General features: G+C 41.0%; 1 protein-coding gene across 4 annotated transcripts in view; it reads right to left on the bottom strand.

Moving 5' to 3' along the window:
- The window catches only part of EPB41L1 (erythrocyte membrane protein band 4.1 like 1), a 304,150-nt gene that overhangs the window by 262,839 nt on the left and 27,513 nt on the right, over positions 1-13,798 (bottom strand). For 3 of the 4 annotated variants that reach the window (XM_042466080.1, XM_042466083.1, XM_042466084.1), the window contains exon 2: positions 5,839-5,895. The exons of the other annotated variant lie outside the window; for it this stretch is intronic. The gene's annotated coding sequence lies outside the window, so the exon portion shown is untranslated. The remainder of the gene's footprint in view (positions 1-5,838; positions 5,896-13,798) is intronic. 4 annotated transcript variants of the gene reach the window in all.

The following is a 13,798-nucleotide window of genomic DNA, read 5'->3' as shown; positions in this document are numbered from 1 at the left end:
AGCTGTTCCCTTACCATTAGCACTCCTCCCAAATATCCCACAAGGCAATTGTTATCAATGGTAGCTTTAAATAATAATAATATTTGCCAACGATTTCTGACCCTTGATACTGCCCCACTTTCATCCATGTTCCAGGGCAGAGATATGTGTGACTGAACATGCAAACAGCAATGTTATCCCCTTGTTTTAATTCTATCCACCTTCTGCTCCAAGGCAATATGACACCAATCATTATCTATAATGGGGGAAGCTGCAGTAAAGGGGGGAGATAAGTATGTGTGTGTAACTTAGATATGCCCACCAGTCCCAGCAATAATACAGGATAAATCCCTTGGAAATATTGGGTAGAAATGGCTCATAAAAATTTACAAACCAACCTGCTTAGAGAGAAAAATTGATGGCCCCTGAGGCACATTCATGAATTTTATCTTCATTCATCCCAGTGACCCATTTATAGCTTTCCTCAAAGACATGGATTCCCCCTATATCACTGAGATTATATTTATTTGCCCTGATGAGATTGCAGTTATTGCATCACACACAGAGAATAGGGACTTCCTCCTGTTCTAGTGACACAAACTGAAGACTACACTGCCTAGACAGATTGGAGAAAGATCTGCTAATCACCTCAGATGTATAAAGTTTTTAGTCCACTTCCAGCTAGAGAAGGCCCAATGGATCATAACGAGATTTACATAGGTGTTGTGCTATTCAGCAATTGATTCCATGAGTCTACTCTAGCTAGGAGCAGCAACTAAGATTTTTGCCACATGTAAAAATTAGTTTGCGGGGAAATTTCCACACTTTATACTGCAATCACATGTGCTGCTATGGCTTGAAAAATGCAGGTTTTTTTACTACACCCCCCCCCCCAGAGGTCCCAAACCAAAATGGTCATTTCAAAGCTCTCACAGGAACAACAGCATTTTACCACAGCAAGCACATTAGGTACAGACACTCGTCCTGCAATACCAATTTAGTGGCTGCTGGTGGCTATAATATCATTGGGTAGCATATAATTGGGTAGCATATTGGTTTTAGTTGGAACTAAGCTGTCCAAGATGCTGAACCTCTTTTGGTAACAGGTTTGCTTTAAACTAAAACCTGAATTACACTCACCACCCCACTGAAATGAAAGCCACAAGGCACAACTGACTCAGTGTGCATGCACTAGATATCCCAGAAAAATGGGCATGATCTTTTAAAGGAGTGCATCTGATATTTACATGTTCTACAGTTAGCTATATTTGCATGTTAGAGATACAGGGAGGTGTATCTACATGTTATACAATTGTTATAGGGAGGTGTATCTACATGTTATACAATTGTTATTATGCAAACCACATGTCTATCATAAAGGGTGAAGTTGCCCCTATCGTAGGATCTCACTGTGTGCAGCAAAACAAATTCACATTCAGTCTATAACTGAATTCCATTGGTATTCTCCAGAGGAAGTATGTAAACCGCAGATTACATACACAAATCTCATTACCTTGTAGGCCCCTCAGCCTGGTAAAGTATTTATTTGACTTAGACTATTTAGTTTATTCTTAAATTTTGTTCTCTGTGAATTGCTTTCGTCCCAATTTGAACATCATTAAATAGGGTGCCCTCACCTGAACTATGACAGTGGGCCCTTGGTATCTGCTGGGTTTTGGTTCCAGGACCCCCTGCGGATACCAAAATCCAAGGATGCTCATGCCCCATTATATACAAAGGCTTAGTAAAATTGTATCCTTTATATAAAATGGCAAAATCAAAGTTTGTTTTTTTGGAGTGTGTGTGTGTGTAAATATTTTCAAGCCATGAGAAGGATAAATCCAAGGATGCAAAATTCAGGGATACAGAGGGCCAACTATAGTACACATTCATTCTGTTCTGTATAACCCTCTTGTACCTTTGCTTTGAACCACTACTACCACAAGGATAAAGAAGAGGCACGGTCTCAGAACCATGCATGGTTCTGTTATGATGTTATGATGATAGGATGATATGATGGCATGCTGATCTAATGATGTAATACTGTGATAACCTAGTGAATTATTGGGAAGGTGGATATGGGGAATATCGTAGTGTATTGTGTATTAATCAGATGGGCACTCTGGGCATGGAAACAAATGGAGGGGCAAATGGTAACAGGATGAAGTTTTATAGTTTTTTAACACTGCCTTTCCTGCAAGGGGATTTGGCTTGTAAAGGAGGGATACTTCCTTTCTGTCCTTAAGGGTGATTGAATGATTAACGGGAGGGACAAAAGGAGATATGAAAGGCTGCTTTGATTGGGATCAAAGGGAATCCAAGGAAGAGGGGTTGGATGAGTTGAATTATTATGCTATGGTCCGGGGAAAGGATCTCAGTTCCAACACAGACTCCGGATAGGTGACTTCTGTCTCAATATCTGGAATAAAAGTCTTTTTGTTTTCTATCACGAGATGTTTTCCTGCTTACTGGGAACTGGGTTGGCTGATCTTGACACACTGGCAGACAGATGCACATGCAAAACCAAAAACCGAATTACATAGTAGGATGCCTAACACTTCTCTAGCTGCTAAACTCTATGGAGAGATCTCTGAGTCTGCACGAGAGCCAATCTATCTGGGCCCCTTTCCCTTTCTCCTTGGGGCAGCGACACCAGAATGAAATAAAATGTACAGGGAAACATTAAGGACCACACTGAGAAAGGCCAAAGGCTGTATGAAGCAGAGAGGTTGCACTCCCTGGTTTACATCCCAGCTGCTACGTAAGATAGTTTGAGCCACTTTTAAGACATGTACTATTGCCCCAAGGGTGAAGCTGGGCCAAGGGTGGTTAGTATGGGATTCCCAAATCCCAACTGTGAAAGGATTCTTGCTCAAATCAATAAACTGCATAAGGCTAGCTAGGAAGCTATCCACAAAGCTCCTCTCTGGCTTAGCTTCGCGAACGAAAATTCAGGAAGGACTCATCCCGCGCTTTGTACAAGCGCGTTGGTGACTAAAATTCCCGTTGGCCGCGGCTAGCCAACCGGGTTGTTGGGGATGAGCTTTCTTTAGGCCACCTTTTCTAGGCCACTCTCCATATGGAGCAAGCAGTGCTCTCCTTTAAAAAGGCTGCTTGGTCATTCAGGATGCTGCCGAACAAGACTATCATCCCTAGTCAGTCTCAAGCGACCAAAGTCCTGAACCGCCTGCATGCAGGGTTGGGTCTGCGGCTTCCAGTGCATCTTTACACCTGCCGTTTCGTCCCTCGCCTATCGCTACAGGGCTTTTCCGGAGATTGGATGTGTCCTTCGAGCCTGTGCAATGGATTTTTCTGGTGGAGCGCAGCATGCACAGTACTGGCCTCACCCTTTAAACCAGAGGTTCGACTGCTGAGGCCTTGACAAGCATGGACAGTGGCAGCGAGGTCCTCGGGTCGTAGGTTTGATTAGAGTTTCCTTCTCTGAGATGGTTGACCTTGAAGGGTTAGACAAGTACCATCTGCCCGGGTTTGGGATTAGAGTTTTCCTTCTCCTAGGATGGTTGCCATAAGGCTAGAGAGCCCATCCTGCCCTTTGGCGCTCTTGGTCAGACCCTTTGGTTGTGACCTGTCTGGCATGGGAGGCCCTGCCGGTGGCTATTATACCACCACCAGCATAGCTCACAACATCATTAGGGTGCGCAAGCCTCTCCCCCATGACAAGGGGGTGTCAATGGAGAGGACAAAGCTCCAGGCTCACAGTAATACATATAATAAATGAGGAGAGGCTAGGCTGGGATGGGCTGGATAGGCCATTTTTATGAGCAAGAGGTCATACATCTAGCCCTCCCTGGTTTACTTCCCTGCAACTCCTTCCTCACAGGCACTTTTTCTTCATAGCAATTGATTAAAGACATTCAGGTAACAAACTTCTAGAAGGAAAGTTTTTGGCGGGGGGGGGAGGGAATGGTTCAGTTCAAATCACTCATGTGCTCCTTTAGCTTTGCTCTTAAAAATGGATCCCCAGTATCTTCATTGTAAATTTGAGTTGGCTCAGGTTTTAAATCAATAGATCTGTAATCCCTACGCAGAAAATGAGTCTCCTGCCACACACACAGGGTAATAAAATCACCCACATTTTAAACATCACTACCCTTGGAAGCACAAGTGTGCAATAGAAGAGCCTTAGGACAAAAAAAAAAAAAATTAAGTTAAAAGCTGAAAGATTGTAAATCTAGAGCTATATACAATCTGGAAGCAGCTCTGTCCAAACTGAAACAAATGAATCTCTAGCTCAGTATTTTCTAAAAGCACATACTTTTTCTATATGGTCATTTTTGAGCTGAATGCTAGACTTTGTCAGGTAACATGGTATATTAAAAATGTGACTTTTTTGTACTCTAGGTTAAGTGCACATCAACCTGATTCAGACTGGGAGTAGTTGGAGAGCTTTAAAGCTGCTCCATTTAATTTCTTTTATTTACTCCCCATGTGTACATCAAACAGGAAATTAAAAGAAGAAGAAAAGACTCCATTGGCACGAAAAAAGAGATGGTGCAGTTTATGCCTTTTCCACCCACACTGATCCCTGTCCAGATCAGGATCAAGAAGAATAGGGTGTGTGCATGCGTGTGCGCGCGCGCACGCACACACACACACAGAGAAAATAAGGCACATACAGCTGCACCCTACATGTTTAATATACCATAAAGTATGACCTTAAGTCTACAGCTCTGGTTGCAAACTACAGTTGAAACTTACTTGAATGTGACATCTTTCCATATTTATCTGTCTTTTAGGATATGATCACACAGAGGAGGCAAGCATCCTCCTCCGGTCATGAAATTGTCTCATTCGAGCAATCCGGGGGAAGATTATCACATCCCTGCATGCTTATCCTGCTCTTCTCCCATCAGTAAACAGTAATGGATGTGTCATTGGGTATTAAAAGTAATAAAACTTATTATTATTATTATTATTATTATTATTATTAATGGAAACTCCCATTAATACCTAATGATGCATCCATTACTGTTTACTGACAGAAGAAAAGGATATATGCGCAAGGGTGTGATAATCTTCCCCCTGATCGCATGAATGAGACAATTTAATGATGGGAGAAGGATGCTTGTCTACTGTGTCATGACCTCCTTAGTTAGACAGGCAGTTATGTTGCAACCTCTGGTGTAACCTGGGGTGGGGGTGGGGCTGCTCAGGGGCCAGGCCAAAAGGCCACACCCACCTCCTCTTTCGCGCAGTGGCAACAGTCTCCTCACAAGGAGATCACCACTGCCATGAGGAAGCAGGGCTGGGTGGCCTTGGCCTTCTCCATGGTGGTGGTGGTTCCTCTTGAGGAACTGCTGCCTTTGTAGGGGTACAGGGCTGGGGACATTCACCCCTCACCCTCATACAAAGATGGCCTGATCAGATGTCACCTCTCTTCTGGGATGTCACACAGAGTGGGCAGCACCACTGCCCCCCCCCCCGATGCTATTGAACACCAATAGAGTAGAGTAAATCTAATGAATCATTGGGATTTACCTATGTGTTGACCCAACACTGAACAATTGGTTGGATGGGTCTACTCTAGTTGGGACTAATCAACAAGATGTCAGATACATGTCTGTTACAAGCCACTCTGATCTATCTCCAGCAAAAATTTAAGCTGCTTGCAGATAAGGCAATCAAAGTAGATCGTTTGTGATTTCTAAGACTAACAATTTCCAGTAATTCAGATTATGTTTACCAGGAAAACAAGTGAACTATGAAGCAATAGCTAACTTTTTTTAAAAAAAATGGTAAGGCTACTATTCAACCTTTTTCATTGCTAATCTTTCATTCAAAGAAATGACTGTGAGATGTTTGATAAACAGTCAATTAAACGCTTAGGAAAAAACTCACTGAGTCTCCAGTTGCTGGCCTGGGCTCTTTTGTCTCTGTTCAAGGACTTCTCCAAATCTAAGAGAAAGAAAACAAGAGATTGGAAGACTGTAAAGTTTTTCTTGAAAAGTTCAGAATTTGGTCTCCTACTGGAGATGTCACTATCTCCCATTTCTTAGTAAGATTGGGAATTTTCTCTATTAATCTGTAACACTGTAAATAACTCCACACGTTATGAACCAGCCACCACGTGGGTACCTCCATATTTCCTGCAGCAAACATGGAAAGCATGAGTGGTAGACATGCATCCTTAAAAATACCCATGTGTTTGCATTGGGAAGGCATGGTTCAATTTCATCTCCTATGCACATGTGATGTACATAAACATTTAAGGAGGCTTAGCTATGGAAACACTAATTAAACGCCAGCAAAAATATATATATAGTTTTGTACAGAGCCACCCTACAGTTACTGCAGCTTAACTAATTCACTAGCACCATGTCCATATGTGATCTTTAAATAAGAATTGCCATTAACCAAAGGGGAATCAAAAGGAGCAATGCCTTTAGTAAGCTGATCCACTGAGTGTGTTTGCCAGCAGATTTGCTTATGAACAAGAAGGTATTTACTACAACCAGTTCTGGGAAAACAATCATCTCGCAGCAAATGAAATGGATACTATTCTGGCCTGCATAGCAAATTGTTAATCACATTCTAATGCTAGGGCCATCTGTCCTGTGTTCCATTATCTTCTCATTATATCCTTTACTTTCCCCCACGGCTGCTCCAGTGGAGACAATGTGATCATCCAAGTGTTCTGGAAGGCAGCATTTGACCTGCGGGGACACAACAAATCCTGACGCAAGAGCTATGAAGAATCTAGTTTTGCTGTAGAACATCACAGAATAGTTTACAAATTCAATCCTTCTTTATGCAACCGGGATAACATGAATAGGCAAAATATGACCCAAGGCCTTCTAAGATGTTTTGCAGCAGCCCTTAACCCTTCCAAACTTCCTGGTGTACATTTCTCCTGCCTCCTCCAAAGGTGAACTGGCACTCCAATTTCTAAATATGTTACACACACAACACTATTTAATATTAAAAACATTGGTTTTCAAAACATGAACCTGTTTGATTTTTGATTTTTTTATATCTTGCCAGCTCTTCAGAGGCCCTCGGGACAGAAAATTGACTCATAGACTACTGCAGTTGTCCACCCCTGCTTTACATATTTAACACCAGTCCTGCCAGGCCAACTACTAGGGGTTGCATGTAACTTAATGGGTTTAAGATCAACCTAGGAACAATGTCTAGGATACATACAGGCAGATAAAGAATGGAATCACATTTGGTCAGCCAAAATTATAAGATGGCATTCAGCCACAGAAGGGAAAGTTATTTAAAAGTAATTTACCATTGGTATCCGATACATATGAAATTGACTAAAATAATAATAATAAAATCTCCATTTTGGTGCAGAGACTGTGGTCTCTTGGGTACTTATGTTAATGGTTGGAAGACTTGGCCAGTATTACAAGAAATTTGGCTAGATGCACCAACTGATATTGGGAGAAGTTCAAATAAAACACTCACATTTGTCCACGATCTAGATCTGTTAAATATTTTTAGTGGTCCAGATGAACTAATAACCAAGGACTTGATATTTTTCCTTTTGGTGACAGCCAGACCAGTGGTTGCTTGCAAGCAGAAGAAAGTTAAGAACCTAAACCCAAGTTTATGATATTGTAAAATCTCGAATTTAGTCTTACTAGAAAATTTAACATGTCAGATCAACTACACAAATGTCAACAAGACAATGATACTCTGAAGATAATTGGTTCACTTTCATTAATTTTATGGATCATAAGGAGAACAGTAGAGTTGTTCCACCAACATCTCACAATGAGTCGAAGGCTTTCATGGCTGGCATCCATAGTTTTTTGTGGGTTTTTCAGGTTATGTGGCCATGTTCTAGAAGAGTTTTTTCCTGACGTTTTTGTTTCTTAACTGTTTAATTAGTGCAATTAAAATTATTAAAAATTAGTGGTGGGGGGGAGATCCAGTCAAAGGCTAACGCAGCTGAAGAATTCCGGGATCTATAGTCCAAAACAAAACACACACCCAACTCTTTTTGGACTACATCTCGGAGAATCCCACACCCAAAATGACAATTGGGATTCTGGGTGTTGTAGTTTATAACAAGAACTCCTTCAAGCTCTGCATCAATGTGAATGAAATAATACAACCAGTAACCCCACAATGGCCTGCTTTTCACTTTTGCTTGTTTGTTTTGTTTTGTTTTTTATTTATATACCGCTATTTCAAAGATCATAGCGGTGAACAGCAAGTAAGCTAATTAGCAAGTAAGCTAATTTGCCCCCAACAGTCTGGGTACTCATTTTAGCGACCTCGGAAGGATGCAAGCCTGAGTCGAGCTTGGGCCCTTTTGCTGGTCTTGAACTCACAACCTTGTGGTTTTGAGTAAATGGCTGCAGTACAGGCATTTAACCACTGTGCCACCAGGGCTCCTTGTGTCCCATGGAAAGAAAAAGAACTTTTAACAAAAGGCTGAGGGTAATCATGTTCTGTTACTTTGGCAGGGGTGTCACTATAGGGTGCGAACCACATTAGATGAAAGCCCAGAGTGGGGTGAACACATGTTGGGCTGGTTGCTTATCATCTGTCTTTTTTTTTTAAAAAATCCTGCCACCAGCCAGGGCGGCTCTGCAAAAGTAGAGTGGATACCCTGTTGCAGAGCACTGCATGGGAAAGGCCACCAAGGCAATCTGATGGCTTGGCCACCTGCCTGTTCATCTATCTGGGTTTTTCTGGGTCTGGTTAGCTGGGCAGGCAAGGCAGAAGGAAGGAAGAGAGGTAGGGTTGTCTGCTGTCTCACCTGGCCATCCATCCATCAAGAAGGGGGTGGGGCTGTCCACTGCCTTGCCTGTCCATCCAACTGCCCAAGTCCTTCTACAGGCAGGAGGGCAAAGCAGAAGGAGGGGAAGAGTCCTGGAACCAAAACCCAACAGATACCAAGGGCCCACTGTACATAGTTGTTAGAAACAAATGTATGAGAGTAAATATATGAATGCTTTGTCTTAAAACATTTTATTTAGCACTCTAAAAGGAAACAGTTCATAAGCCATTCTTTGCTTTCCTCCCATTATTTGGGGGGGAGGGGATTCAAAACAACAACAACAAAGAAGCTTGATTTTCCCTTAATTTTTCTGTTTTATTTTTTTCTGGTCCTTTAGAAGCAGCAAAATGTCCCCCTTCCCAGCAAAATCATGACATATTAACACATTAGGACCACCACATTGTTCTGTTGTCTGGCATAGAAAATCCCACAAGCACCTCTTTTCCTGCTTTGGCTATCTTTTCATAATACCCCAGATCTGCTACCTGAGGTGGCTGTCCCACTCTAATGGTGGAGCATATGTGTATGTGCCTTCAAGTTGCCTATCAGCATAGAAAAAGCCCATTAATTTCATCAGGTGTTCTTAGGCAAGGAATACTTTAGAAGTGGTTTTGCCAGTATCTTCCTCTGAAATATAGCCTACAACACCTGCAATTCCTTGGCAGTCTTCCATCTAAGTACAATCCAGGTGCAAACCAGTGCTGAGACTGCATAGCTTCCAAAATCAGAAAAGAACTGGAGCCATTTGGGTATTTAGGCATGAAAGTTACACAACAGCTTAAAAACATTTACAGAACTTAATTAACCCATTAATGATGATTTATTATGGTGTACATCACAAAATGAGTGTGCTGCTAGTAACTATGGCAAGTTAGATTTTTAAAAACCTTACTAAAATGGCCTCCAGAAGTAATCAAAAGTAATGTGAAATGCTTAATCATTATTCAAAATATTACTGTCATTGATACTAAAATAATTAAAATAGCAGGCTGTTTTTTAAAACCATTTACAACAAATTATGGATATTTTTAATAAATTCCAAACAGCTATTGATGTTCCTCCTTTCTCGGCCATTTTTCATGTTGTTGTTGTCCACCTTCAAGTCAGTTCTGACTTTTGGCAACCCTATCACAGGGTTTTCTTGGCATGATTTGTTCAGAGGGGGGTTATATTTGGCCCCTTACAGACAGGCCAAAATAAAGCTGCTTCGGGTCACTTTGGAGATATGCTGTTTAAATGATGCATGTGTCCTACGAGTCCAGAAGCCACGCCAAAGCCATGTTCCAATCCTAAGGAATAGAGCTCAGCTTTGGCGCAGCTTCTGGACTCTTAGGACTCATGCATCATTGAAATAGCATACCTCCAAAGTGACCTGAAGCAGCTTTATTTTGGCCTGTCTGTATGGAGCCTTTGCCTTCCTCTGAGGCTGAGTGAGCCTGACTTCCCCAAGGCTATCCAATGGGTTTCCATGGCAGAGTGGGGATTCAAATCCTGGTCCCCCAGAGTCCTAGTGCAACACCAAAACCACTAGACCACACTGGCTCTCTTTTTCCTTCCCGCCTCTTTATTACTCTGCCCTCTGTTTCCTGATCTCCAGTATTCAAGTTCTGCAAAACTAGATCAAGCAGGGTAACCTATGAAAAGCAAATGGATGCCTACTTGGATTTGTGTGTTTTTGTTGCAAAGCCTGAATTTTCCCAGTTGTGAAACATAAAGTTTTTGAGCTGAATTCTGGAGCCTATCCAAATGAAAGATAGGGAGGTTTGCCATGAATCTAAACTAGTATGAGTTATAGCTAATATAACTTTTGACTATTTACAGAAAGCCCTACTAGTTGAAACTGCAGCTGTTACATGGCACCTCCTAGGTGTTACATGCCCTCTGCTACCAGAGAAAATAATCTCCACGATAGCCACGGTACAGTATGTGTATTCAAGAGGATGGCTGCATGAGTAACCTAGTAAGCATTGTGCAGTACCCAGCTTACAATATTCAAACTGTGCAGTTAAATCTTCCAAGTCAGTTAGAACCACTGTCATTTATTACAAAAGTAACTATCAACCTTCTGTGAGTTTAATAAAAGAATTAAAATACAGGATGACTACAACACAAAGTCGACAAGCTGTTATTCTATAATAGTGCCACTTCTGCAAATTTAGAATACTTAAGTAGAGCTGTTTATTTTGCGCAATTTAGACTACTTTGCCTAGCCATGGGCGTAGCCAAGAATGTGCCTAACAATGAAGCCCCACCCTTGACCACTGGGTATTCAGCCTTATCTTATCCTTGTACAATTTCACTAGACTTGCCATACACACAAACACAGGATCTTGAATCTTGTACTCAACATCAAAATTAAATCCTGTTAGTTTTCATAAACTTCACTCTGCCTATAAATATTAGTATCTTAAATCAGGGAGGGAGGGAGGGAGGGAGGGAGGGAGGGAGGGGATGTGTGTGTGTGTGTGTGTGTGTGAGAGAGAGAGAGAGAGAGAGAGAGAGACCAACATAATCTAGAATTGACAAAAGCAAAGGGGCAGGTGCACTGCAAGTTATTATCTGATCGGCAAGCCCAACAGTTCCTGCTATTCCTGTTCTCTTGGGCCTCTACCAGGAAAACTTGCCAACTGCACTCTAAAAACATAGCAACATACGTTGCAAAGACAAGTAAATACATTATAATGACATTTCTACAATAGAACATTGATAATGCAATCCATCAACAAGAGCAGTACATTAGTGTAATCTTCAAAGAATGGCAAGGAGGTTTGACAGATAGAAGGTGTGCATGTCTCAACAAAAATGCCTTTATTTTTGCAAGAACTCATTTTGATGTTTTGCTATGGACTGCTGTTCTCATATCATTTTGTTACCTTTAACTGGATCCTGATATTTTGTTGTGTGCCATGAAGGGCAACTTTGTTAAAACATACCAGTCAAATAAATAGTTTCAGACTGTAAATTCACAACAAAGCTCACTTCAACTGTAATTGTGGCTGCTCTTCACACTTTCAGTACAAATAGGTAAGTCAGCACCAAGAGGTTACCTGTCAGCTGGCTGATTTCAGCTTCTTGCTCCTCAGTTTCAGTAGTCTCTTATTTATTTATTTTTTTAAAAGACACAACAAAATTATTCTGCTAATTAAGACCATGAACAATGCTTCCACAACATAGCATTTTCAGTGTACAGTTAAATTTCCTTCTCCATTAGCAGCACTCAAGTAACCAACTCCCTTTGAGATCTTGGCATCTCTCTGTAATGTTGAGTCCAAAACCCATTTCGCTTTGAGGTGCTTCTGCGCTGTGAGGTCTGGAGAAAAATTTAGCCATTGTAACAAATAAAGCATGCCAATTAAACCCAAATTAAAACTGCATTACCTGATACTGATGAATAAAACATCAAATCTTTTTTTTCTAAACCACAAAAACTATATAGATAACTTTGCTGGACGTACAGCAAAACCCAAAATATAAATCATGTTGGTACTTTTATCAAGCCAACCAGAAGGCTTCTTCGTCAGGCAAAGAAAATAAAAATCATGCAGGGGGAGAAAAGTGAGGCAGTCTAGTTAGATAAGCTGGTACATTTCAATTGGACCATATTCTGTTACAAATCATTTACATGCTGAATAGCATGCTTTCACACATGCCTACTCAGAATTAAGATCTATCAAGTTCCATGAGGCTTATTATCAAGTACAGACTTGCAGTCCAAACCATAAATCTTCATGTTAATACTACTCTGCCTTAAAGAAACTTTATCCTCTTGGTTTGTCATCACCTGAAATTTGGCAGGTGGTCACATCAGTTAGGTGGCCTTCTCAGCCACAGCATAATTTTTCTGGATCTCAGTGGTCCTCTCCAGAGATGTTTGTCTCATCCCTATCACTGTTAATGGTTCATCATCTGGCAAAACTAACACATTGCCATATGGGGAGGCTTTTGGTAGTAGACAGTAGATGGCGGAGTAAGAGTTACTCATCTTGTGTTGTGACTGACATGGATGTAGTAAACTTCTGCTTATGTTTTTGGATGGTTTTAAATTTGGAGTTTTCTAACCAGAACATTAGAAGTATGAATATTTTTTCCCCATTAAGCAAAGGTGAAATTAAAATAAATAGTAAAACATGAAATAATAAAACTGAGTATGTAACATCAGTACTTTGTTTTTCAGCACCTGTTATTTGAAAGATAAATCACCATAGGACTCTGAATCAATAAGTTATTATTATTATTATTATTATTATTAGTAACCTTTATTTATAAAGCCCTGTAAATTTACACAGCGCTGTACATAAATTTTTTAGTCAGACGGTTCCCTGCCCTCAGGCTTACAATCTAAAAGACACGACACAAAAGGAGAAGGGAGTGGTGGTGGGGAATAAGATCAGGTCCAGCAGATCTTCTCCACCTCCGAGGCCTGGACCAAGGCAGATGGACTGGAGGAAGGGATTGGCTTCTTAATGGATGGTTAAAAGAAATTTATTTATTTATAATTTTATTGAAATAAAATTCAAACTATTTAAAAAGAATTTTTTCACTAAAGAGTGAGAATTTCCAGGGAACAAAAGTGGTTTAACAGTGAAAAAGACTGAGAAGGTTTTAGGCTCTTTTCTTGCTGGAGGTCCTTAAACAGAGGTTTGATAGTCATCTGTCAAGCACAATATAGCTGAGCAATTTGTACACATGAAGGAAGTTTGATTATATATGATCCTTGGGGGCTTTTCCAGCAGTTCTATCATTCAGCTACCATCACTTGCAACTGTATCAGTAATATTTTCAGAACAGCAAGAAACAAGGGGAAGAGTTGATCAGCAGTAATAGCTAAGTAATTTTAGAACAGGGCAAGTAACTGTCTGCACCAAGACTGTGGGCCACTTTCTCTAGTTCAGCTCCTGAGTAGGTCATTCCAGTGCATTCCAGATGACCAAGACACTGCTTCCAATTTTGATTTACCTTATTTTTTCCAGTTTTCATGCTTTTTCTCCAGTTTGGGGCAAACTAGAACCCCAAACCAAAGTCAAGACACCTGGAAGACCAAAGTTTGGGGACTGCTGGACC

The sequence above is a fragment of the Sceloporus undulatus genome, chromosome 4 (assembly GCF_019175285.1).
Source record: "Sceloporus undulatus isolate JIND9_A2432 ecotype Alabama chromosome 4, SceUnd_v1.1, whole genome shotgun sequence".
In the NCBI taxonomy this organism is placed as follows: Eukaryota; Metazoa; Chordata; class Lepidosauria; order Squamata; family Phrynosomatidae; genus Sceloporus; species Sceloporus undulatus.
This window is presented reverse-complemented; position numbering and strand designations above follow the sequence as displayed.